Genomic DNA, 27,835 nt, shown 5'->3' with positions numbered 1-27,835 from the left:
AGTCGAGTTTACGGGCAAAGAATCGACAGTGTCAGCAGTCACGTTTGAGGGATTATTCACGAATCAGCACGACGGACAAGTAATCTGAGGGAATCCGCGATTGCTTAGGCGCCCCATTATCTGGTGATCCCCAAAGCGCTACACGGGAAAGCCCCTTTGAGAGCCGCGGACGGGCTTCCTTTGCCTGACAGGGATGTAAACAAAGGATTTCGACGCAATAAGCACACACTATTGGTCTGCATGCATCGAGGGAAAAGAAAATGTCACACAGCGTCAACTTCGTTAAGGGCCTCAAAAAAAAAAAGCCATGCGAAAAAGAAAATGACCCTTTAGAAAGTTCGAATAACAACGGCTGAAATGTCACCACCAATCTTGACGATGTAGTTTGGCGCATTGGTGTGGAAGGAGCCCGCAGCAAAATAAAAAAAAATAAGCAGTTCGAAGCACTTTGTCTGGAACGTGTGCGACTTTTCAGAACAAAACCTATACTGAGCCCACAGTTTGCGTGCTCTTCACGAGCGTGAGCGCCTACGCATTGCTCCTTAATAGCGCGAAAGTGGCATACGTTTCATACCTAGCTGGAGGGGGGGGGGGAAGGGAGCATTGATTTGCCATTACTTCTACAGATTACACTTTTGCAGCCACATGATGGCAAGGAGCCTCATAAGACGTACTCCTCCCGTAATACTACGCGTGAACGTGAATAATACGTGAATAATACCGCGTGAATAACGCGTGAATAATACGCGAGAACTCTCTGCAGCTGAAGCGCTTCAATTATCTACTCATGTGACATGTCGAGCTCTGGTGCAACATTACTGTAACGTTAACATATCAGGAACTCTGTCCTTATCCAGGCTGAATTCTTGCGTTTCATGTGTCAAAACTACAATAAAAATATGAGGGCCATTCCGAAATAATTATTACCAAGCGGGATTCTTTAAAGGGCCCCTCACCAGGTCTCAAAGCAAATTTTGGTCATGCGATGGAAGTTGTTACGTCCCTTACTAATAAAACGAAGTGCAGACTTGCTGCAGAAATTTTACTGACTACGAGTCACCCGGGATGCAAAATATGCGAAGACACAAAATATGCGAAGACAGGTGCCAGACTTTGTGTCAACCCCTGCCATCTCCCAGTGGGCATTTGGTACACCCTTACTGCCGAAAGCCTCATCAGGCCGACAGGCATTAGCCGCATGATGCCTGTCGAGATTTTGGTCTCGACAATGTCTGTCAAGACTTTAGTTACAGGATGCAGCATAAAAGCAAACATTCTAGAGAATTTCTGTAGCCCACCTATAGGAAGTCGGCATGCACTCATGCAATGATATAACCGACGCAATATTGCTCTTTGAATTCTTTATTCGTCTCTGATTCATTCGTTACTGCCTGGTCTGAATTAAACGTATCTCTTTCAAAGAATAAAATAGTGAGTAGGGAAGCCAAGCAAAGCTTAGAAAGGCACTAGTTAGTGCAGATTCATTGTTTGTTGCGTGGTGACACGTGAATTTAGGGGAAACTAAAACACACAAGTAAAGCGCGAACTGTCAGTAATGAATACGAAGGATTTATACCCATAGCCGTTAGTATAAGATAGAAGTTTCATGCACAAAAAAAGCGGTAGAAAGAAACTCGGAATGAATCAGAACCGAGAAGGCGACTCACTTGAAGAAGTAGTGACACAGACGGCTCACTCATGTATGCTTCAGCCCCATCCGCAACGACACAAAATGCTTCCCATACCTCTCGAGGATGAATGAATAAAACCGCTTTTATTCTACATTAACATGCACCGAAGACGCAGCGGTGGAAAGGGAGGGGTATTATAGCAAAGTTCTTCTCTCGACGAGCAAAACGAGAACAAGGTGAAAGCAGGAGCCAACGTTTCAACAAGGAATGCATATGTCGCCTTGAAGACAAGTTCACTTGTCGAAATGTTCGCTCCTGCTTTAATCATGTTCTCGTTTTGCTCATCTTCTGGAATTTCCATCTTCCGCCTTTCCCGTGTTTTCCCATATCTTTCTCGTCACTTTGCGCTTCTTTCTGAGCAGAATTTTTCTCCTGTAGAGAGGCCATGTATAACCGCATCTCGTGCAGTGCGGAGCTAACTTTTCTGGTGCATTTACTAGGCTGACGGCATATATGTGTTCCCCGAGCCTCTGATTTAAGCAACCAGCCTGTCTATACAAGCTAAGCGGGGTTGCTGGTAAGCAGTATCTTGTAAACGACAGCGTCTTTGTACGCGACGAATTTGAGCACTTGTCACGTAAAAGAAGGAGCATTTACAAGGTGCCGCTCACATGCAACTCCACTTATGTTAGACAAATACACCAGCGCTGGAATCAGATGCTCAGGAACCACAGATTTGCTCACAGCTATGTAAATGCACCGCACAACTTGGATGCGTACTGTGCGGGATGAGGTTGCTAACAATCTTTGGTAGCGCGGAAATACCGTTTTGAAGCAAACGCAAAGCGACGAGAGATACGGGAGTATTCTGCAACATTGCGGCTGGTGCTGAAGCCTGCGTGAGTGGCGGTGTGCGTCACAACTGATCATCAAAGACAATTTCTAATATATCGCTTAGAAATGATTCAAGTTGCTCACATTGTCAGTTCTGATTCATTCTAATGAACTTTTCCTGCTCATTTACCACATGTAATCTGCACCTGATGATATCAGCTATGGGTGTAAATTCTTCCTACTTGTTCATTAAAGTCAGCTGACAGTTTGTGTTTAAATTGTCGTGTATTTGTGTTTCCACTAACTTTGTGTGTCACAGGGCCTGTCACAGCACAACGAACGATGAATCAGGGAGCAGGAATCTCTACTAGGCACTTGAATCCTTGGATGAGGAGTCGCTCTTGGGCCCCATTTTTCGCAGCATGGAACCTGTGCTCCTCTTCACTTTCAGGTCTGCGCACTTCAACTAGTTGCATGCATATTCTGTAAAAGAGTAAAAATGAAGTTTGCAGACAAAATTTAGAGACATATTTTGTGAAGTACAACCCTGAAACAATAATATGAACTACGTCTTCCCATATATTGGTAAAATGCAAGCGTCATGCAGATTGGCCACTTTCTTGAATTTTGGTCAGTCAACCGCGCTGACCTGGAATCGAGATTAACTGGAATCCAGTGTGCCGTATTACATTCAATATAATGCTGGACAGTGCGGTAAGACTTGCTAGCGCTGCTTCTTTCCCTAAGCATTACCCTACTAAAAAATCCAATTTGTTTATACATAGGTCCAATGAAATACAATTGTTTAGTTGGCCAAACAGGCCAAGGAATAAATGACTGGCGGCGCGACCATGCAAAGTATATGCATGAGTGAGTTGATACGTGGCTCATTTCAGTGAATATAAGACAGAAGCTAAGCTAGGCTACCTCAGTTTATGTTCTTAATGGTCGTATATCCACTTAAGAGAAAAATGCCTTCATTGCCTAAATCGAAAAAAAGGGCGCTTTGGATGAGGCTCAATACCTTGACAAGTGCCTCTTCAGTTTATACTTATCCCAGAAGTTGCTATGGACCTTTGTACCTCCCTTTGCGCCGCAATGGTGTCGATGCGAAAAGGTGCTAAGGCTCGAAATTAAGTGGCTGCACGCACTTTAACTGTGAAATGATAAGGCGTTATGACTATTGTTTGTGACATTTAATAGTGTGTAGCTTTGTCGAGATAACACGATATAAGATGTTTTTAAGCAATCATGGCTTGAGCATGTCGTGCCTATCCACTTTGTTATATGAGAAAATATTGTTTCTGATCTTCTTTAGGGGAGCCGCCTATGCATTATACACAATACAAAACCTTGTTTCCCTTAGAACGTGAAGGACAGCTGCATAACTTAAATTGACCATATTAAAATGCATGCAAAGTACAGCGTGGCTTCCAGGGAGCCACTTCAGGCACACATCGGCCAATTTCGGCAGTGAACACCATAACGAAGTCTCAAGAAGTCATGCATATTAGCAAGTTGACCGAATAATGAGGGCAAGGTGAGAGCAAGGGAAGCTCCCGCTAAAAGAGAAGCAATAGCAGAGTTGAAGCTTTATCATGTGTGATATGCGGTAGGGCCGAGCATGCCAACCTTTTGGTTACTCACTTGCGAGCATTACAACTTGCTGACTGACATGCATAACGAGCATTTTGTAGGACCACATTACCAGAACCTGCCATTTTTGTGACATCTAAAGAATTCAGCCTGAAGCTTGATGCTACATTGCTTTAAGGAAGCATTATACCAAGAGTAAGTGCAAATATTTTTAAAACGCTATGTAGCATTCATTAATTTTTGTACGAAACTACCTTATCACCTTTAGGGTACTCTCCATTACACTTAATAGATCTGTCCAATCTGCAATTCCATTCTTGGATTCATTTTTTCAAACTCGTCCGTATTGATGGCCTAATAGACCTCTCTCGTTTCTCTATCATTTCTACGCTGTGAAATCGCAGTCATTTCATGTCATTCTTCGCCCGAGGAATACAGTGAATGTGGTGCATATTATTACACTATCATCGAGTGATGCTCAAGAGACCAGCCGCCACGAGAATGACGATGAAGTTCGTCGGTGCCCTTGGCGTGAGCGAGTGTCGGCCTGGCTGTCTGGCTCCAGTGTAAAAGCCTGTAAATAGCCTCTATTGTGTGTGTCTTTGAACACGCAACATTCTGGTGGGGGTTTGCGATCCCCGTCGTCACCACGGAACTCCGAAGTGGTCGGCACATCGAGCTTGTCACCATGCCTCCCGGTGACGAGCCCGCCTCTGCAACAGCTTCGACTAGTCCCACTGCTCCACTCATCGCGGTTGCCCCACATCGGGACCCTGGTGTGCTCCCTGGCCTGGACGGACAGGACGTTGACGAATGGATCAAGCTCAGTGAACACATCAGTGCCAATAACAGGTGGGACCCAACCATTACGCCCGCCAATGTCATCTTTCATCTCGGCGGCACCCCACGCGTCTGGCACCAAACGCATGATGGCGAGAAAACCAGTTGAGACAGTTTTAAAGAAAAGCTACGGGAACTGTTCCATAACCCCATTGGGCGCAAGGTTGCCGTGAGAAAGGCTCTTACGACTCGTGTTCAGTAATCTACAGAGGCATACGTACCATACAACCTCGGCGTCTTGGTTGTATGCCGCAAAGCTGAAGATAATATGTCAGAAGAAGATAAAGTGGCACATGCGATAGAAAGCGTCGCGGACCAAGCTTTCAATTTGCTTGTTTTCGGCAACGTCTCGACCATCGACGCCATCATAAATGAATAGCGTCGCCTTAAGCCAGCTAAGAGCCACCGTATCTGACACCACATCACGCGGCTACACAACACTGCTGCTACGTCAACATGTGAGGGTCGACCGCGTCAGAACACCACCTGTGACAACGTCACCCGTATTGTTCGCCGCGAACTCAAGGCCACCTTTTCGCCAGATTTCTCCGCGACGCCTCCCGATCCACCAGCAACCACCATTGCGATGATTCAGGTATTTTCTGGAATTCAGACAGGAATTTGAGTACATGGTTCTAAACTCCCTGTGTTCCACGTCTCAACCCAGCGTTCCCCAGTTCTCTAGCGGCCTTCCTTGTCCCCGGCAGCCATTTTCTGCCACATCTCGCCGCAACCCGTCCGAATGGCGTACCCCTGATGACAGGCTCATCTCCTTCCACTGCTGTCAGATCAGCCACGCCGCTCGTCACTGCCGCAACCGATGGCCACCACCTCCTCAGACATAGGCCACCGCTTATTTCCGCACATTTGGACCTTTTGTTCACTATGCTTCCGCCATGAACCCAGTGCCGCTCATGCTTCTGCTCCGAACCTTCGCTACAGCCGCTCGCCCTCAGCTCGACGCCATCAGTCTCGTTTGCCCCAACGCCGCCGCTTCTCTTCACCACCTATCGCCTCCCGGAGCCAGCCGGAAAACTAGGCATGGTAGCGCCTGTAGGTGAAACTGCGTTGTCGACCCTGCCCTCAAATCATATGCCCACGTTACCTACGAGCCGAAACCATCTTGACGTTGACGGCTATCTTGCCACGGCACTCATCGATACAAGAGCACATCTTTCTATTATGAGTGCTGCCTTCCGACGATGACTGAACAAGCACCTCATCCCAGCGTCGGCACCCGTCGTCGGCGTTGCGGATGCCGGTACTGTGCCTATCGTCGGCATGTGTACGGTACGCGTCAGCATCGCCGGCCGCCACACTCCTGTCCTATCCACCGTAATTGCTCATTGCCCCCACGCCCGCACTCTCGGCCTGGATTTTGTCTCCGCGCTTTCTGCTCTTATTGACTGCTCTTCCAGTACCCTTCGCCTTGAGTTGCTGATTCCCGCAGAACCTTCTGACGCACCCCACTGCATCTTACGCCCTACCGGCGTTCTTCACCTGCCGCCAAAGTCAATGGCCTATATTGAACTGCTCTGTTCCCCACAAGTTCCTGATGACGAGCACCTCGTCACTCCTCTGCCCTACATTGCACTGCAGTTTGACGTTACCGTGCCTCATAGTATACTTACTATTACTGCGAACCGCACTCGCATGCCTGTCTTTCACTTTGGATTGGCAAAGCAAATTCTACCACAAGGTATTTTCCTTGCCAACATTGATTGTCTCGGCGATCACCACGTGGCAGCGTTATCGACCGATGCTTCACGCGAGCTTAGCAGGCCCCTCGCGCCAGCCTCGGGTGCCGATCCCAACATAAAAAAATGGCTGCAACCGACCTGTCCTCTGCTCAGGCTGAAGACCTTTGCCATGCATTATTGTCCTACCAAGATATTTTCGACTTCGACGATCGCCCTTTAGGCCAGACTCTCGCGGTCAAGCATCGTATTCTTACTGGCGATGCTACGAATATTCACCGACAACCGTATAATGTTTCGGCGTCGGAGCGCCGAGTAATTCAAAGTGAAATGAACAAAATGCTAGGTAAAAACATCATTGAACCTTCCTTGAGTCCCTGGGCGTCACTTGTGGTGTTGGTTAAGAAGGACGGCACATGGCGCTTCTGTGTAGACTTCCGTCATCTAAACAACATTACTAAGAAGGACGTCTACCCGCTCCTACGTATAGACGACGCCCTTGACTGCCTGCACGTTTCCAGCTATTTCTCTTCTATTGATCTTGTTCGGGATATTCGCAGATTGCTGTTGATGATATGGACACAGAAAAAAACAGCGTTCGTCACACCTGATGGCCTATACAAATTTAGAGTTGTGCCGTTTGGATTATGCAACGTCCCTGCAACTTTGAGCTTATGATGGACTCCTTGCTCCAAGGTTTCATATGGTCCACATGCCGCGGCTACCTCGACGACGCCATCGCCATCTCGCCAACGCTCGACACTCACCTTGAGCGTCTAACAACTATACTTGTTGTATATTGAAAGGCGAAGCTGCAACTTCACTCGTCCAAATGTAGTTTTGGCCACTGTCAAGTTACTCTCCTGGGCCATTTCGTTGAAGCTTCCGGAGTACGAATTGACCCCGACAAAACTCGCGCTGTCCGAGAGTTTCCGGTCCCGAAGACAGCCGCAGACGCTCTAAGTTTTGTAGGGCTATGCTCGTACTTTCGTCGTTTTGTTCCAGACCTTACGACAATTGCTAGACCCCTCACTAATATTTTGAAGAAAGGCGTACAATTCTCGTGGGGTACTGCAGAAGCCACCGCTTTCTCTCGCATCGTCACTCTTCTGACCTCACCACTCATTCTCGCCCACTTCGACCCTGATGCCCCTACAGAATTGCGTACAGATGCCAGCGGTCATGGCGTAGTTGCCGTCTTAGCCCAGCGTCAGCGTGGCCAGCATCGCGTTATTGCTTATTGGAACCGCCTCCTAGCACCATCGGAGCGCAATCATTCCATTACGGAACGAGAATGCCTTGCTGTTGTCTGGCCGGTTGGGAAGTTCCGTCCTTACCTATACGGTCGCCCTTTTCCCGTGGTCACTGACCATCATGCTCTGTGCTGGCTCTCATCGATAAACGATCCTACAGGCCGGGTTGGTCCATGGGCTTTGAGGGTACAAGAATTTTCATATTCCGTGGTGTACAAGTCTAGTCGCCTGCACCAAGACGCTGACAGCTTGTCGCGTTACCCTGTTGACGACTATGACTCCTCCAATACTGCCAGTGCGTGTTGCGTGTAGTCTATATCGCAGCTGCTTCCTTTCGCTGACGAGCAACGTCGTGACGCCTACATCACATCACTCATCGACCGTTTTGAACACTCTCTGGCCGATGCAGCTCTACGCCTCTTCGTCTTCCGCGAAGGTACTCTGTACAGTCGTAACCTTCATCCGCACGCCTCTGAGTTCCTATTTAAAATACCTAAACACCTCCGCTCCACCGTTCTAGAAGAGCTTCACGACGCACCAACAGCAGGACTCCTCGGCGTATCTCCAACGTATGACCGTGTAGGGCACCGTTTTTCCTGGCCGGGCCTTGCCCGTTCCGTATGACGTTACGTCACCGCGACTGAACTTTGCCAACGACGCAAGAAGCCTTCCCAACTCCCCGCTGGATACCTGAAGCCGCTCGACATCCCTGCCGAGCCTATGCATCGTGTCCGCTTAGGCCTCCTCGGCGCATTTCAAGGATCTACGTCAGGAAACAAGTTGGTTGCACTGGCGGCGGACTACGCAACCGGCTACGCCGTCACCCGCGCTCTTCCGACGAGTTGCGCACCTGATGTTGCGCACTTCCTCCTACATGATATTGTTTTGATGCATGGTGCTCCGCGTCATTGCTAATAAACCGTAGCCGTACATTTTGGCCAAAGTCATTGACGGCATCTTGCGTGCCTGCTCAATGCAGCATAAATTTACCACCTCCTACCACGCCCAAACGAACAGCCTCACTGAGCGTTTGAACCGCACCCTTACAGACATGCTATCCAAATACGTTTCAGACGACCACCGTGACTGGGACCTTGCTATACCTTACATTACCTTTGCGTAGAACACTTGCCGTCTCGAACCTGCTGCGTTTTTCTCGTTTTACCTCTTGTATGGCCGAGAAAAGACGCTATTACTGGTCACTGTGCTTCCGTGGGCCACAGCTTCAACTAGCGATTATGCCCGCGATGCAGTTGCCTATGCTGACCATGCTCGCCAACTTGCGCGCGCTCGTCTGCAAGTGCCTCAAGACAAACAGAAGCAACGCTGCCACCTCCGTCACCGTGATTTCCATTGTGTGCCCGGCGTTATTGTGTTGCTTTGGTCACCATCGCGTAAAGTTGGCCGTTGTGAAAAACTGCTTTCCTGTTACACAGGCCCATATCGTGTGCTCCACCGAGTGACCGCGTCACCTATGAAATTGTTCTAGCCTCGCCCACTACGTCCTCCGCTGTGATAGCCAGTGACATTGACCACGTCGCCCGACTCAAGCCCTACAATTCTCCACGCGCCAGGATATTTAACAGCACCGTGACGGCGCTTTTACCGCCGGGGTGGAGGGGGGGTGGTAGCATTACGATATCACCCAGCGATGCTCAAGAGACGAGCCGCCGGGAGAACGACGATCAGGTTGGTCGGTGCCCTTGGCGCGAGCGAGTGTCGGCCTGGTTGTATGGCTCCAGTGTAGATAGCCAGTAATTAGCCTCTTTCGTCTGTGTCTGTCCGCACGTAACAATATTGTTACGTAAGAAGACGCGGATGAAAAGCTATATACAAGTATATTTACAACGTATTACGCCGCACTTGGCCAAGAGGCAACAGCCTGCGCTAGCCTCCAATCGTCGTCGTCGTCTTCGTATTGCTCACCTCTTCGTCATTGGTAATACTATTCCGTAGCACTACCCCCAGCGGCAAAAGCGCCGTCCCGGAGCGACTAAAGATGGGACTCGGAAGCAGTGTAGTAGGCCTTCAGCCTACTGACATGCACGACATCACTAGATGCCAGAGGAGAGGATGAGGTTGAATCCACAGGAGCAATTTCGTAAGTCACAGGCGTCACCTGGTGCAGCACGCGGTAGGGCCCTGTGTATCGCGAAAGGAGCTTCTATGAAAGCCCGACGTGACGAGAGGGCGACCACAGGAGCACGAGCGCACCAGGCGAACACTGTACGTCACGGTGGCGGGAGTTGTGCTGTCGCTGCTGAGTGGTTTGCGAGTCCGTCAGTCGAACACGGGCAACCTGGTGTGCATGGTTGGCGAGGGCGGCGGCGTAGCGCGCATACTCGCTTGTTGAGATCGAAGCAGGAGGAAGTGCCGTGTCAAGGCGCAAGGTCGTTTCACGACCGTAGAATAGATAAAAGGGAGAAAATCCGGCGGTGTCGTGCCGGGAAGAATTAAAAGCAAATGTGACGTAAGGAATGGCAATGTCCCAGTCGTGGTGGTCCTTGGAAACGTACTTGGACAGCATATCGGTAAGAGTACGGTTTAACCGCTCTGTCAGGCCATTGGTTTGAGGATGGTATGAGGTAGTCAGCTTGTGTTGAGTGGAGCAGGAACGTACAATGTCGGCGATAACTTTCGAGAGGAAGTTACGACCACGGTCAGTGAGCAGCTGTCGCGGGGCGCCATGAAATAAGATAATGTCATACAAGAGAAAGTCCGCGACGTCAGTGGCGCAACTAGTAGGGAGAGCCCGCGTGATAGCGTATCGGGTGGCGTAATCAGTTGCGACGGCTACCCATTGTTCCCAGAGGATGACGTGGGAAAGGGACCGAGGAGGTCTAATCCAACACGAAAGAACGGTTCCATAGGGACGGTGATCGGCTGGAGATGACCGGCAGGCAGCAGCTGAGGTGTTTTCCGACGCTAGAAGGTATCACAGGCAGCAACATAGTCTCGGACGGAGCGAGCGTGACCACGCGAATAGAAGCGGCGGCGGACGCGGTCGTACGTGCGGGTTACCCCAAGTTGTCCTGCAGTGGGGGCGTCATGCATCTCAAACAGCACAGTCTGTCGTAGCTGTTTTGGCACGACAAGAAGAAGATCAGAGCCGTCAGGGAGGAAGTTCCTTCGGTAAAGAATGCCGCCCTGGAGGACATATCGGCGAACGGCTGCGTCGGTAGGTGTAGAGCGCAGACGCTCCATAAGTGCTCGCAGCGATAGGTCTCGGTACTGCTCATCGGCGATGTTAGCGAAGGCAGACACAGAGAAAATGCAGTTGGCGGTACTACTGTCCGCGTCGTCAGGCTCGTCTACCGGGTAATGAGACAGGCAGTCAGCGTCCTTGTGTAGTCCGCCAGATTTGTAGGTGACACTATATGAATATTCTTGGAGGCGTAAGGCCAAGCGACCAAGTCTTCCTGTGGGATCTTTCAGTGAGCATAACCAGCAAAGCGCGCGATGGTCTGTGACAACGGAAAAGGGTCGGCCATAAAAGTATGGGCGGAACTTCGCAACTGCTCAAACTAGGGGCAGAAACTCACGCTCAGTGATCGAATAGTTGCGCTCGGACGGTGAGAGGAGCCTGATGACGTAAGCGATAACACGGTCGTTGCCGCGTTGGCATTGTGCCAGTACTGCGCCAATTCCGTGACCGCTGGTATCAGTACGGACTTCGGTAGGCGCAGAAGGATCGAAATGGGCCAGAACGGGAGGCGTTGTAAAAACGTCGATTAGATGCGAGAATGCAGAGGCCTCGTTATCGCCCCACTGGAAAGGGGCGTCTTTTTTCAAAAGCTCGGTTTTTGGTCGTGTTATGGCCGCGAAATTTTTCACGAAACGGCGTAAGTAGGAACAAAGGCCGATGAAGCTGCGCACATCCTTGACACCCTTCGGAACAGAGAAGTGCGTAACAGCATGGATCTTGCCTGGGTCCGGTTTCACTCCGTTCGCGTCAACGATATGCCCAAGGACGGTAATCTGGCGACGGCCGAATTGGCACTTCGATGCGTTCAGTTGCGGACCGGCGCGACGAAAAACGTCCAGGACTGCCGAGAGGCGCTCGAGGTGCGTAGCGAACGTTGGGGAGAATACTATAACGTAGTCCAAGTAGCACAGTGTTACGTTTCGCCTACAACGCGCGGTATAGCCGGCGCGGATGCAGCGGACGCCGGGGCTTCGTTCAAAGCGGCGGACATTTTGGCCCGTTCGGCGCCGCCGCTACGCCTCCCCGCCAAGCGCGTCCAGGCATGTTCCAATGCCACGTGTCTTCGTGTGCGTGTGTGTGTGTGTGTGCATGTTGGTGCCCACGCTTGTCGAAGCGCGGCAGCCGGGGAGAGGAGCTCCCCCAACTGTGAAGCGAGGAGGTCTGAGCGGCGCCGGCCCGGCGGATGCGTCACCTACTCGTCTCAACGTGCCCGAGCGGCGCCGTCACGTGCGCGTCTATAGAGGCGTTCCTTCTTGCCCTCAACTGCGAGAGTATAAAAGCAGCTGCCCCCGGACGCCGAGAGAGGCTCCGATTTCTTCTGTTGAGTTACGTGCTCTCCCGTCTCTCCACTTCGGTCGACCTGACCGCCCGCTCTTATGCGATGATAGAATAAACAAGTTGTTCTGTTAGCAGTCGACTCATGTTTTGCTCGGACTTTCGGATGCTTCCAGTTGTGCCCCAGGCCGCCAGGCCAACGCTACCCTTGGGGCTTGCGACCCATTTGCAATAATGGGCGTCAGCGCTGAGATTCCAACAACTGTCTGCCAGCGGTGAGATCGCGACAACGGAGGCCAGCAGCGAAGATATGCAGTTGACTGTATGCTGAGCAGCACATGACTGGTTGCCTGCAGCGGAACGACTGCGCTGAATTCTTGGCTGCGAGGTTTGGTGAGTGCGGGACTTTCTTCTTCTGAGTTTTGCCAGGCTTTTGTTAGTGTCAGAAACAGAGCTGGTAATTGTGGTTGTCGTTGCTGCCGGGTTAGTTTGCGGCAAGACAATAGTAGGCAGTAGAGAAAGCAGCATTCAGAGCAGCCATGGATTTGAAGTCGTTGCGCAAACCGAAATTGCTGGAGCTTGCAAGAGAGTTGGGTCTGGATGTCTCAGGCAAACTCAGAAAACCAGAACTGTTAAGGGCTATTTTTGAGTTAGAGGCTGAGGATGACGAGCTGTCGGAATGCCTTGAGACTATTGAGGAGAGGGCAAAAAGACAGGAGCGCGAACTTAAAGAGCAAAAAGAGAAACAGGAGCGCGAACTTAAAGAACAGAAAGAGAAACAGGAGCGCGAACTTAAAGAACAGAAAGAGCGAGAGCAACAAGAGAAAGAAAAAGAGCGCGACCGTCAACACGCTTTGGAAATAAAGCGTCTCGAGTTAGAGATGGAACGCGCTCGTAATGGAAGTCAGGCACACGGTGCAGGAGATCGAGTATTGTTCAAAATGACTGACCTGATGCGGCCGTTTAAGCTTGGAGAGGACATTGGTTTGTTCCTGGTTAACTTTGAGCGAACGTGCGAGAAGCAGGGGTTCTCTCGGGAAACGTGGCCACAGCGCTTGCTCACTTTGTTACCCGGCGAGGCGGCCGACGTAGTCGCTCGCTTGAATAGAGAGGAGGCAGAGGATTTCGACAAAGTGAAATCCAGTCTGCTAAAGAAGTACAGGCTGTCAGCAGAGGCGTTCCGTCGGAAGTTTCGGGAAAATGAGAAAGGCAAAAGTGAGTCATATACAGAGTTTGCCTACAGGCTTATGTCAAACATGCAGGAGTGGCTCAAAGAAGAGAAAGCGTTTGGTGACCACGAGAAAGTTCTGCAGTGTTTCGGGCTGGAACAGTTTTATAGTCGGTTACCTGAGAACGTGCGGTACTGGGTCTTGGATAGGCCAGGCGTTTGTACGGTGGCTAAAGCCGCCGAGCCAGCCGAGGAGTTTGTGACGCGTCGGGCTCGCGGAGCTAAGGACGGTCAAAAGGGTGAATTTGGCTCCAAGTTTGAGAGGCCGAAGTTCACGCCCATGAGATTAAAGGGGGACACACGTAGTGCGGATGCGAGTGAAAGCAGCCCGACCGAACCTAAGGAGACGGCGGCAGCCGAAGCCGAACGCAGAAAGCGGTTCGAGACGAGGCAAGCGCGCGTGTGTTATACGTGCCAGAAGCCGGGTCACTTTTCGGCGCAGTGTCCGGAAACAAAAACAAAAGTTGTGTTTTTGTCATTATGCAGCACTGACGAGAACATGAAGCTTCTCGAGCCTTACATGCGAGACCTCCTCGTGAACGGGAAAGAGTGCCGAGTGCTTCGCGATTCCGCAGCTACAATGGATGTAGTTCACCCGTCTTACGTAGAACCCGATATGTTCACGGGCGAGTGCGCATGGATGAAGCAAGCCGTGGAAGCTCATAGCGTGTGTCTGCCCGTAGCAAAAGTGCTTATTGAAGGACCTTTCGGAGCACTTGAGACGGAGGCGGCAGTGTCATCTATTCTGCCCCCCCAGTACCCGTACCTATTTTCGAACAGGTCCGATCACCTCCTGCGCGAGAAGGGGCTTTTGTTTGGCGAGGCTAGCGTTCAGGCCTTAACCAGATCGAAGGCTCGGGAGCTCGCTGCAAAGGCGGTAGTTGCGGGGCCGACGTTGGCGAACAATGAGAAAGAGTCAGAGGTGCAGCAAGCTGATATTCAGAGCACGCCCGAACTGAATAAAATTGAGTCTGTAACGTTAAAGGCGCCAGATACTGGAGAGGAAATTACCGATGCGGGAAAGTTAGAAGAGCTATCTGTAGATTTGCTCATCGCGCCTACGTCAGGCGGACTTAATAGGTTGCTAAAAGTCAGCCGGTCGGCTTTGATAGCCGAGCAAAAAAAGGATGGCAGCCTAGAAAACATACGCTGCATTGTCAAGGAAGGTATCGCCAAGAAAAATGCTCGCTTTGTGGAAAGAGGTGGGGTCCTGTACCGGAAGTATCTAGACCGCAGGGGAGTGGAGTTCGATCAGCTGATCGTGCCTCAGTGCTACCGTCAGGATCTGTTGCGCTTGTCGCATGGAGGTTCGTGGTCCGGACACCGAGGAGTTAAGAAAACTAAGGACCGTCTCTTGCAAGAGTACTATTGGCCAGGGTGTTTTCGGGACGCAGACCACTTTGTGAAGACATGTGACACCTGTAAGCGGGTGGGCAAACAAGGGGACAAATCGAGGGCGCCGTTGAGATTGGTACCTATCATTACGGAGCCTTTTAGACGGCTCGTTATTGATACAGTGGGACCTCTGCCGGTAACAGCCACGGGGTACAGACACATTTTGACTGTGATCTGCCCAGCGACAAAGTTCCCTGAAGCAGTGCCGCTTAAAGAACTCAGCTCAGTTGAGATAGTCAATGCACTACTGTCCATATTTGCACGAGTTGGTTTTCCTGCGGAAATCCAGTCAGATCAGGGCACGGTGTTTACGAGCGCTTTGACGACAGCCTTTCTCGAAAGGTGCGGGGTAAAGCTGTTACACAGCTCGGTGTACCACCCACAGTCGAATTCCGTTGAGAAGCTCCACTCCTTCATGAAGCGCGTGTTGAGAGCATTGTGGTTTGAACAACCAATTGACTGGGAGCTGTGTCTGCTTGGAGTGATGTTTGCATTAAAGACCGCGCCGCATGCGGCTACGGGGTTTTCGCCAGCTGAGCTAGTGTACGGTCGCTCGCTGCGATCTCCGCTTCGCATGCTTCGAGACGGATCACTGCCCTCTCCAATGGCTGCAGACCATCTCTTCCATAAATGGCCGCCTCCTGCGCTGGAGCCTCGCTTTGCAACAATATTCCTTTGAGGTGCGTTACAAAAAGGGGAGTCTCAACGGTAACGCCGATGGCTTAAGTCGAAGCCCCTAACGTGGGAATCAGCCTCAAAATTGTTTGTTACTGATGTTTTTCTTCCTGAGGCAGGATTTTTAACATATTGCTTTTGTTTAGTGTTTCAAAGTGATGACGTGCTTTCTAGTGCAATTTTCCAATTTGTGGACGCGTTCTGAGTGCTGCTAGACTACTGTAAGGAACTAGGCAGTGGTATAAAAGGGGAAAGAGCCTGGCAGGGCTTAGTGAGGGTTGTTTCGTGCTTGCTGACTGAGCGGTTCAGTTTCGGCGTAGTTCTAACGCTTGCCGGGAACGAGAACAAAAATGTCAACTCTCCCGAAGTCACTTTGCAGTGTCCTGTGTGAACCTGAACGAGAGAACGAGGCCTTCTGTGTGCGCTGCGCTCAAGAAACGCCGAAGGACGCCCGACTTCGGTTATGAGCATCATCGAGCGACACCCCTCCGGACAGCGGATGCAGTCCCCTGACCATCGGGATCTCCTTCCCCCGGCGGGGCGGTCCGTTACGTTTCGCCTACAACGCGCGGTATAGCCGGCGCGGATGCAGCGGACGCCGGGGCTTCGTTCAAAGCGGCGGACATTTTGGCCCGTTCGGCGCCGCCGCTACGCCTCCCCGCCAAGCGCGTCCAGGCATGTTCCAATGCCACGTGTCTTCGTGTGCGTGTGTGTGTGTGTGTGCATGTTGGTGCCCACGCTTGTCGAAGCGCGGCTGCCGGGGAGAGGAGCTCCCCCAACTGTGAAGCGAGGAGGTCTGAGCGGCGCCGGCCCGGCGGATGCGTCACCTACTCGTCTCAACGTGCCCGAGCGGCGCCGTCACGTGCGCGTCTATAGAGGCGTTCCTTCTTGCCCTCAACTGCGAGAGTATAAAAGCAGCTGCCCCCGGACGCCGAGAGAGGCTCCGATTTCTTCTGTTGAGTTACGTGCTCTTCCGTCTCTCCACTTCGGTCGACCTGACCGCCCGCTCTTATGCAATGATAGAATAAACAAGTTGTTCTGTTAGCAGTCGACTCATGTTTTGCTCGGACCTTCGGATGCTTCCAGTTGTGCCCCAGGCCGCCAGGCCAACGCTACCCTTGGGGCTTGCGACCCGTTTGCAATAACGGGCGTCAGCGCTGAGATTCCAACAACAGGCATGTGGACCATTTGAAACCGTGAAGAAGGGAGTCCATCATGCGTTCAAAAGTGGTAGTAGCGTTACGTAGACCGAACGGCATCACTTTGAATTGATGAAGACCGTCCGGAGTTAGAAAAGCAGTCTTCTCGCGGTCGAGATCGTCCACGGCAATGTGCCAGTAGCCGGAGCGGAGGTCAATAGAGGAGAAGTAGCGAGCAGCATGGAGGCAGTCAAGGGCGTCATCGATCCCAGGTAGGATTTACACATCCTTTTTCGTAACCATTTTAAGGTGCCGATAATCCACGCAAAAGCGCCATGACCCAGCCTTCTTTTTTATCAGTACAACAGGTGACGCCCATGGACTACATGATGGTTCTATGATGTTCTTGGCAAGCATTTTACGAACTTCTGCGTGAATAACATGACGCTCAGCCGGTGACACTCGATACGGGCGGCGATGAATAGGAGAGGCATCGCCGGTATTAATGCGATGTTTAACAGCTGTAGTTTGGGCCAAAGGACGATCGTTAAAGTAATAAATATCGTTGTAGGAAAAGAGAACGCGGCAGAGCTCACGAGCGTGCTCAGACGGCATGTCGGGCGCAATCATTTTCTGTAAGTCGGCGATGGTACAAGTTGTCGACTGCGATTGTAGAGGAGGATCGGCTGAATTGTCGTCTACCTCAATAGATGCTATTGAGGCATCCTCGAATGAGCTAAGCTGGGCCAGAGACATCCCGCGTTGCTGCACTCGTGTCGTCAAGCCAAAATTGACCACTGGCAGGCAGACGCAATTCGCCGCAATAGATAAAACGGTATGACGTACCATGATCCCGTGTGTAAGGAGGACGTCTTGCATAGGAGCCGCAATATAATGACCGTCGGGCACTGGTGCGGATGACACTAGGTCAACGTAAGTCAGTGCCGAAAGTGGCAAGCGAACGAAGTCGACGGAACTGAGGCGACTGGGGTGTGGTTCAGCGGGATCCAGAAAAGGCAGGTCAAGGCGGAGAGTACTAGCGGAACAATCGATGAGAGCAGAATGTGCGGAGAGGAAGTCTAAGCCGAGGATGATGTCCTGCGGACAGTGGGCGATGACTGTGAATGGCACAATTGTGGAGCGATCGGCGAAGGAGACACGGGCGGCACACACACCAATTACGAGGGCTGTTCCGTCATCGGCGACACGGACAACATGCGTCGTGGCGGGCGTGATTATTTTTTCAGGTGGGTACGAAGGTGAACGCTCATTACCGACAAATGCGCCCCAGTGTCTATATGAGCAGATACAGGAACACCGTCGACTTGCACGTCAAGAAGGTTCAGATGAGTGGGCAATGTCAGTAGAGAATTTGGCGGCGTAGGGAGCAATGCAGCGTCACCTAGAAGCGCTGCATCATCTAGTTTTCCGGCTGGGAGCGGCGTCCGAAGGGAGTCGGCGAAAAGGAGCGACAGGGCTGGGGAGAGCGAGATTGTCGTCGTTGGAGCGAAGGTGAACGAGAATAGGGGCGGTTCGGCGCAGGAGAGTCAGTGGCGGCATTATCGGAGCGTGCGGCATAGGGACGAGAAGGGCCACCTGAGGGGCGAGAGTAGGCAGTATAAGCAGACCGGGTCGGAGAAGTCCAGCGACTTCGACAGTGCCGAGAAATTTGCCCGATGCGACGGCAGTGAAAACAAATGGGCTTGTCGTCAGCAGTGCGCCATTCAGATGGGTTGCGGAAGCGTGGTGGGTAAGAAGATGCGGGACGGGGCGGAATGGAAGAAGCCGGATGGGTATCAAGGCGATGGGCAGAGCAGATGGTGTGAACGCCCATGTTTTCGAACTGCTGGCGGACAGCTTCCTGGATCAGGGAAACCGTGACTGCAGGTGCGTTGGTGGGGCTGGAGTCGAAGGCAGCCGGATAGGCGGCCTCAATCTCACGCCGGACGACCTTGGTAATATCGCCAGTGTTGTTGGGACGAGGAGCGTCGGCACAGGAAGATGTCGCTGGGGTGTTGGGCGAACGGGAAACTGTTGGTTGATTCGTAGGCTTTTAGCGAGTTCCAGGCGGCGGCACTCTTTTATAACAGCATCCACCGTCGCGACGTTGTTGAATACGAGCAAGTTGAAGGCGTCGTCTGCAATGCCTTTGAGGATGTGGGATACCTTGTCTGATTCAGTCATGTATGCATGAACTTTGCGGCACAGAGCCAAGACGTCCTGAATGTACCTGACATAGGGCTGTGTTGACGTCTGCAGACGGCCGGAAAGCGCCTTCTGCGCGGCAAGTTTGTGACCGTAGGGGTTGCCGAACAAGTCTCAGAGCTTTTGCTTGAGCGAATCCCAACATATGAGCTCATCTTCGTGCCTCCGAAACCAAACTAGAGGTTTGCCATCGAGGTAAAAGACTACGTTGGCGAGCATGATAGTAGGGTCCCACCGGTTATTGGGGCTGACGTGTTCGTACAGGCTGATCCAGTACTCGACGTCTTCCCCATCTTTGCCCGAGAATACGCCAGGATCACGAGGAGCAGGGAGAGTGAGGTAGGTCGTCGAAGTGGCAGCAGGTGTTGGAGGCGGCTGAGTCGAGTTGTCATCGCCGGGAGCCATGAAGCTAGGCTCGACGTACCGTCCACTGCGAAGCTCCGTGACGAGGTACAGGGAACGTCCACCTCCAACAGATATGTTACGTAAGAAGACGCAGATGAAAAGCTATATAAAAGTATATTTACAACGTATTACGCCGCACTTGACCAAGAGGCAACAGCCCGCGCTAGCCCCGAATAGTCGTCGTCGTCTTCGTATTGCTCGCCTCTTCGTCATTGATAATACTATTCCGTAGCAATAGCATGCATATGTGCTCAAGCCCACAATCATATTTGACTCGGGCTACTTGCGTAAATAAATTAAGCTGAAGGTAGGTCATAGGCCAGATTCTATGTATATGATTCATCATCATCATCAGCCTGGTTACGTCCCCTGCAGGGCAAAGGCCTCTCCCATACTTCTCCAACTACCCCGGTCATGTACTAATTGTGGCCATGTTGTCCCTGCAAACTTCTTAATCTCATCCGCCCACCTAACTTTCTGCCGCCCACTGCTACGCTTCCCTTCCCTTGGAATCCATTCCGTAACTCTTAATGACCATCGGTTATCTTCCCTCCTGATTACGTGTGCTGCCCATGCCCATTTCTTTTTCTTGATTTCGCCTAAGATATCATTAACTCGCGCTTGTTCCCTCACCCAATCAGATCTTTTCTTATCCCTTAACGTTACACCTATCGTTCTTCTTTCCATAGCTCGTTGCGTCGTCCTCAATTTAAGTAGAACCCTTTTCGTAAGCCTCCAGGTTTCTGCCCCGTACGTGAGTACTGGTAAGACACAGCTGTTCTAAACTTTTCTCTTAAAGGATAATGGCAACCTGCTGTTCATGATCTGAGAATGCCTGCCAAACACGCCCCAGCCCATTCTAATTCTTCTGACTATTTCAGTCTCATGATCCGGATCCGCCGTCACTACCTGTCCTAAGTAGATGTATTCCCTTACCACTTCTAGTGCCACACTACCTATCGTAAACTGCTGTTCTCTTCCGAGACTGTTAAACATTACTTTAGTTTTCTGCAAATTAATACGATTCAAGTATAACAAAACTGGGAATTTTGAATATGGTAATACAGTAAAACTGTTCTATGTTATGCCATTCCTGCTAACCTGCGAAATTTAGATTTTATAAAAATGGCTGCAGACATTTAATACTTTCTTGGGGGGATAGCACACAATTTCGTCAACCTTGCTCTGAGCACTCACATTTTGGAATGTAAGGGGAAGACGAACTGGAAAGGCTGAGGGGAGAAGAAGAAGTGACAACAAACAAGGATGGCTACCACTTGATACTAACATATCTCAGTTTTATTAGATATTTGGCACATGACAGGATTCGATCCTGTGTTGTTCACCTCATCCACTTCGTTTCACCGAGGACCATGTGCTTGGACGCTATTGAAATCCGCGTGTACGGCGGCAGGCACGTGAGCGCGACAAACCTTTTTCATGGAGGACGGTTCGCTGTTGCGGATGAGCACTCATCCCTTGTTGAAAACTCTCACGAACGGCCTTTTGCTATTAGTGGTACAACGGAACCGTGTACGACCAGCATGAGTCAACAAGGCCGAATATATGAGAGTGCCCAAGACATTTTTCATCATATAAGGGAACTCGAGCCGAGAAACAATGAACACCAGCAACAAATGCGAGAGCTCCGTGACGAAAAATGTCCTGCATTCTCGGCGGCTGTCGTTGGAACAGACAAAGCCGGATGTGTATGATGGTTCGTCGCCTGCAAACACTTAAGCTTGGCTCAGTTTCTGTGAGTACGCGTGCGACCAAAATAGTTGGCGACAAGACCTTGACGAGGTGATGAATATGCGCTTGTACCTACGAGGCACAGCGAAAAGCTGGCAGGAGTTGAAAATCACCCAAAAGTGCAACGACTGTGGGCTGAGTGGAGAGACAGTTTTTTCACGTCTTCGTCCGTGGGTAAGCTCGAGAGCTGGGACAGCGCTATAGTCTTCAAATATAATTCCGGCATTCTGAAAGAAAACCTTCTTGAGAAGAAAAGGCTGCTACATATTCCTGACTGCCTTTTATCGTACTCATCCCTCGTACCTCTGATTATAATAACATTGCCGAAGAGCATGCAGCATGAGGTCCAACTACAAACGCCGCATACTGTTGATGACTTGCTTAGAGATATGAAATATTTTGCACTCTGCAGCATCGAGAGTGCTTCTAACGGCTGTAGTACTTCATCCAATGAAGGTCACACACTGCGGTGTAAGAACTTGACCAAGTTGACATCAGGAGGTTGCCCTCTCTCATTTCAAGAGACCATCCTCGTTACCGATCGTGCCATGATTGTTTACATTTCGGTGCAAGTAGATGGGAGGGACGTCAAAGCTTTACTCGACACTGGAACTTCGATAAAAGTTGTAAACAAGAGCGAAATTCCGGACCTAAGGACCGTGAAAGATTGTCCTTTGACGGTGTATGGTTACGATGGAAAGATAGATGCGTATAATGAGTGGGCGGAAGTGTTGACCATGTGCAAAGGAAAAAGCACCTTAACTAAGGCTCTCGTACTCGATGGAGTAAAATATCAGTTGCTCTTGTCTCGCCCAGTCACGCAACAGCTACGACTTAACCTCTACTGTGATGGCTTTATCTGGCCCCTTGGTCGAAAAGGAAAGGAAAAAGAAAGGAGGGGCAAACCCGCACCACCGTTAAGGTATAACGGGTATAAAACCGAATATGAGAGAAATAAAAAGGGGCCGCCAAGGCAGCCCAAATCAGTTTTAGAGAAAAAGCCAATTAAGAAAAGAAAAGAGGCGGAGGCAAGCCGACAATGAGGCCAAGATGTGGAATAAACAAAGACACTGGAATAGAAGGGGGAGCAGTAAAGTAAAACTGCCTCCATGGGTCTGCAAGCAGCGCGTGCTCCCAAACCCACCCCGTCCGCAGGGCAACCCAACATTGCCCACGCAGTGACGCGCAGTTGGTTTATTGTAGTAAAGAAGCCAAGCATGTGGGCGTGGAGAAGTCAAGAGTCGATCCATTGTTCGGTTTCACTTGCTGAACACCAACGGAAGCCCACTACTGCGGCGCACGTTATCAAGCTGTGCCTAGAGCTAATATGTGTCGGGGGCTATCCGAAGGTCTACATTATGTCGCTAGAGAAGAAACGTTGGTTGAAGGAAGAAATACAGAAGATGCCCGACGCCGATGTAATCCGCCTAGCAACCTTTGCCTTCACTTCTCCAATCGCCATTGCTCCTAAAGGAGATGGCGCATTTCGTCTTTGTACTGACTACAGTCAGGCCAACAAGCAGACTTACTTATTTCCCTTTCCAATGTTACTGATCGACAGAATCATTAATTAACCAGGGGACTGTAAAATCTTTTCTTGCGTGGACCTGTGCAAAGGCTTCTGGCGATTGCCGTTGTGAGAGGAGACCAAAAAGTTTTCTGCCTTCGTGATACCATTCGACATACACGAATATATCACTACCTTTTGGCTGGAAGAACTCACCTGATGGTTTCATAAGATGATGAACAATGTTCAAAAGCCATATATCGGAACTTTTTGCAATGTTTACATTGATGACATCATTGTGCATTCTAGGTCTGAGCAGGAGCATACCGAACACCTACCGAAGGTCTTACACGCACTCAGCAATACCGTTCTGAAGATAAATGAAAAAAACGGTGATTTCTTTCAGCCCACGGTCCTTTTTGTCTGTAGAGTGTTCGACGGTGCTGTCAAATGTACCAAACAAGAGTCCGTACATTGAATTTCCACACTCAAGAAGCCGCATAATCTTCATTCTCAGTGCGTTTCCCTTGGACTAGCAGGCCACTTCAGGGCTTTCGTCAAGGATTTTGCAAGGATGAGAAAGTGCCTGACCGAGCTCACAAACTTTTCTTTGTTCCCTTGATTGTGAAGCAGCCTATGAAGAACTAGAGCGCCGCATCTCTTCTGACCCAGTCCTAACTTTACCTGACTTCAGTCTTCCGTTCGAAATGAACACAGACGCATCACAATATGGTACAAGGGCAGTGCTGTATCAGACGGACTGCAGTTCTCCTCTAAATCGACAACTTCGTGTCGTGGGGTGCTATTCCTACACGTTTAAAATTTCGCAGCTCAACTACCCTACGACGGAGAAGCATGCCCTTGCCGTCCTCATGGAAGTGTGCTACTGAAGATCATATATCATCACCATCGTCATCATCGTCATCATCATCAGTCTGGTTACGCCCACTGCAGGGCAAAGGCCTCTCCCATACTTCTCCAACTAGTCCGATCATGTACTGATTGTGGCCATGTCGTCCCAGCAAACTTCTTAATCTGATCGCCCACCTAACTTTCTGCCGCCCCTGCTACGCTTTCCTTCCCTTGGAATCCAGTCCGTAACCCTTAAAGACCACCGGTTATCTTCCCTCCTCATTACATGCCCTGCCCATACCTATTTCTTTTTCTTGATTTCAACTAAGATGTCATTAACTCGCATTTGTTCCCTCACCCAGTCTGCTCTTTTCTTATCCCTTCATTCTTCTTTCATTAGCTCGTTGCATCGTCCTTAATTTAAATAGAACCCTTTTCGTAAGCCTCCAGGTTTCTGCCCCGTGCGTGAGTACTGGTAATACACAGCTGTTATTCACTTTTCTCTTGAGCAATAATAGCAACCTGCTGTTCATGATCTGAGAATGCCGGCCTAAGGCACCCCAGCCCATTCTTATTCTTGTGATTATTTCCGTCTCGTGATCCGGATCCGCGGTCACTACTTGCCCTAAGTAGGTGTATTCCCTTACCACTTCCAGTGCTTCGCTACCTATCGTAAACTGCTGTTCTCTTCCGAGACTGTTAAACCTTACTTTAACTTTCTGCAGGTTAATTTTTAGACCCACCCTTCTGCTTTGGCTTTCCAGATCGGTCAGCATGCATTGCAATTGGTCCCCTGAGTCCCCAAGGCAATATCATCAGCGAATCGCAAGTTACTAAGCTATTCTCCATTAACTATTATCCCCAATTCATCCCAATCCAGGTCTCTGATTACCTCCTGTAAACACGCTGTGAATATCATTGGAGGGATCGTATCTCGCTGCCTGACTCCTTTCTTTATTGGGATTTTGTTGCTCTCTTTATGGAGGACTACGGTGGCTGCGGAGCCGCTGTAGATATCTTTCAGTATTTTTACGTACTGCTCGTCTTCACCCTGATTGCGTAATGCCTCCATGACTGCTGAGGTGTCGACTGACCTGATACCTGATATATACCCGATACAGGGGCATATACCTGATATCAAGTTAAACAACGTTGTTCTTGTCCGAACTCTGACTACCAGGAACCGACATAAATATGGTTGGTCCATTCCAGGTCGTGAAAACTTGTTTGCAGCAAGGCGTACTCAAGACTGTTTGGTATAGGAACTGTGGACAATTAGACGTTGCAGCTGTGAACATCCTTCCGTATCATCCCCGGAATGGTGAGACTTAAAGAGGGGGAGTGTAAGGGCGAAGACGAAGAGGAAAGTTTGTGGGAGAACATGAAGTGACAATAAACAAGGATGGCTACACTGTCATACTGACATATCTCAGTTTATTGGAAGGATTATATACACACATTTTGACCACTATTTAACTTGAGATGCTGTACACAAAGCAGCAGCGAACGTGAAAAATTACACAGAGCTGTTTCAGTGCTTTTTCTGCTGTTGATTTAGCCTGCTGCAGTCATTTATCTGAACAATCTTGTTTGAAGCAAGAGCGCCCTCTGTTTTACTCGTTAGATATTTTGTGTTCATAATAAGAAAGCAGCGCAAGTACCAGCACAATTTTGTTTGTTACATGCTCTTTTGATATTTTTAGGAAAGGGGCAGAGGACCCCTCAAGCCGAAGTTTGAATGGCTTGAAGGATCCGTACAACTCCTGTGACGCTGTACTGTGACGAAGCCAATAATTCAATCAATCAATCACCTATATTTCAAGAGCTTTAAAGCATGTTAAGCAACAGAACTTCATTCTCGTAAAACTTAACCCGACATTTGTAAAATTGCAGAATGAACTCAAATTCGTCAACTTCGCGACAATTCAGCAGAATTGCCAGGTATGAGTTATACCAACAACACCCACAGCTCATGTAAGTGGCAGTGACCCTCTTGTACACACCTTGTCACACATGCAGGTCAGATGCTTTGACGTGCTGTTCAGGCTGCAGAAGTGCCGCAGGTTCCCAAGTGATGTAAAGATGTCTCTGGCTCACAAAATTGTGACATTCCTGAACGAGAAGAAAGGTTCGGTCTATTGAAACCCTGTAGAAACTGTAAACTTCTGATTTGCCAAGGTCATGTTACATTGTGAAGAGTCTTGTACGAACAACTACATGAAGCTGCATCTGGGTGTACAAATACCCGATTGTTACATCACAGGTGGCTTTTTAACATTGTAAATAGAACTGCGGTAAACATGCATCTACTATCAAATGCTTCACCTAAACGCATATGCACTTAGTCAAATGTATATTGTAAATGCGCAACATTCCTTAACACGTGATAAGTGTTCCAAAACCTATTTTTTATGCGGTACGACTAAGCACTGCCCCAGACGACGACAATGTGAAAAAGACGAGACTCCCTCTTTTTCTCGTGAAAAATAATATTTTTTCGGTTAAAAAGAAACACTGCTGTTGAAATGTCGGCTTCTCTGTAAAATCAGAAACCCTTACAAACACACGAAGACACACGACACCCAAGAGAAGAAATACTGGCTGTCTGAAGACACTCTATAAATAAAGGAATTTGCATAAAAGTCAAAATCTGGCCATGCGTTAGACACAGCCGTCGGGTGCCCTCTCGCACAGCCGTTAGCTGCGAAGGCGACACATCGACGTACATCTAGAAATGCCTATAAGATTTCTCGCTGAGAGAGTGCGTACACAAACGGTAACATTACTTGCTTGAATTGTTGCACCCGTTGCGATCAAACAGACACCGGTGCACGCAGACTTCACAGCAGAAACGAATAATGGATGGGTAGAGCTTTTGGCAATATCAACATGTTTCAGGACAATTTTCATCAAACTGTTCGCTGAATGTGCCCTGCGAGAAGAACGAACAGTCGAAAAGCACAGTCATCTTTTTTGTTGCTTTACTAATCATCTTGCTATCCGTACAGCAATTCACAATTCATAGACAATAGACTACAAGAATGTGCGCACGCGTCGGACTTACTTTCCTAGGGGTACTTGGCAAACACTCCTTCCTGGCACAGCTGCCGCGGCAAGAACAGTCTGGCGGTGTACGGTGCTTCCGACACTGTAGAATTGCAGATGAACTACAACCCTTGATAGCACAACGTTAAACAAATTCTTCCTCGCACTGTGATACAATGCGAGCGCAGCGAGAGCATTAGAGGCTTTTCATGAGCCAGGAGCAAAGAAAGCGCCAGCGGGCCATAACTACGATAATGGACATCGGTGCACCACACGATAGACACTTGGAGCTACGTTACGCGGTCCCAGGGACTTTGGATCATTTTTATACACAAAAGGCACCACAATTCCTCTCGGCACAATGTGCACATGATTAAACTACGACATCGGTCGGCACCAGTGCAGCGTGCACGTACAGTGACAGCCATGACCGCTGAAGACGGGAAAATAATCTTAGGACCCGCCGTGGTTGCTCAGTGGCTATGGTGTTAGGCTGCTCAGCACGAGGTCGCGGGATCGAATCCCGGCCACGGCGGCCGCAAAACACCCGTGTACTTAGATTTAGGTGCACGTTTAAGAACCCCAGGTGGTCGAAATTTCCGGAGTCCCCCACTATGGCGTGCCTCATAATCAGAAAGTAGTTTAGGCACGTAAAACCCCATAATTTAAATAATTTTACGCGTAATTTTACCGGTGCTAATGCCAATGGGGCATCCCCTCCAGGAGACCGGCACCGAAAGCGACCACGCTTTCGGTGGTCGGATGGATACTGACAGGGTAGCATTGTATATATGTCCTTACATCCAGCCGTGAATAGACCCATAGTAAGATTGCTGCATATAATGCAGGTTATGCAACCATTACCTTCTTTCCATTAATATTTTTGCGTGAAGCTGAAGCCGAATACTATTTACAATTTATTTACAGGGAAGATCACGGAGGCCAAAATGGCGACGCTATATCAAGCCGGCCCACACGTCGTCTTCGTCCTCCTCAGTGCAGCCACACTGTGGCGGCTGTTCCGTAGCATCACCCCCGTCCGTAGAAGCGCCGTCCCGGTGCTTAATCTACACATCCGCGGTGAAAGGTGTGTGGTATGGTTTTAGTCTCGCCTCGTGAACGATGTCACTTGCAGCTGATGATCACGCTGAGAGGTCGGTGGGGATGATTTCATACGTGACATCGGTCACTTGTCGCACCACATGGTAAGGGCCAGTGTAGCGCGACAGCAGCTTTTCGGAAAGGCCCATAAGTCGAATGGGTGTCCAGAGAAGCACCAGAGAACCTGTGAAAAGTGCACG

Source organism: Dermacentor variabilis, chromosome 8, assembly GCF_050947875.1.
Source record: "Dermacentor variabilis isolate Ectoservices chromosome 8, ASM5094787v1, whole genome shotgun sequence".
NCBI classification, from domain to species: domain Eukaryota; kingdom Metazoa; phylum Arthropoda; class Arachnida; order Ixodida; family Ixodidae; genus Dermacentor; species Dermacentor variabilis.
This window is presented reverse-complemented; position numbering follows the sequence as displayed.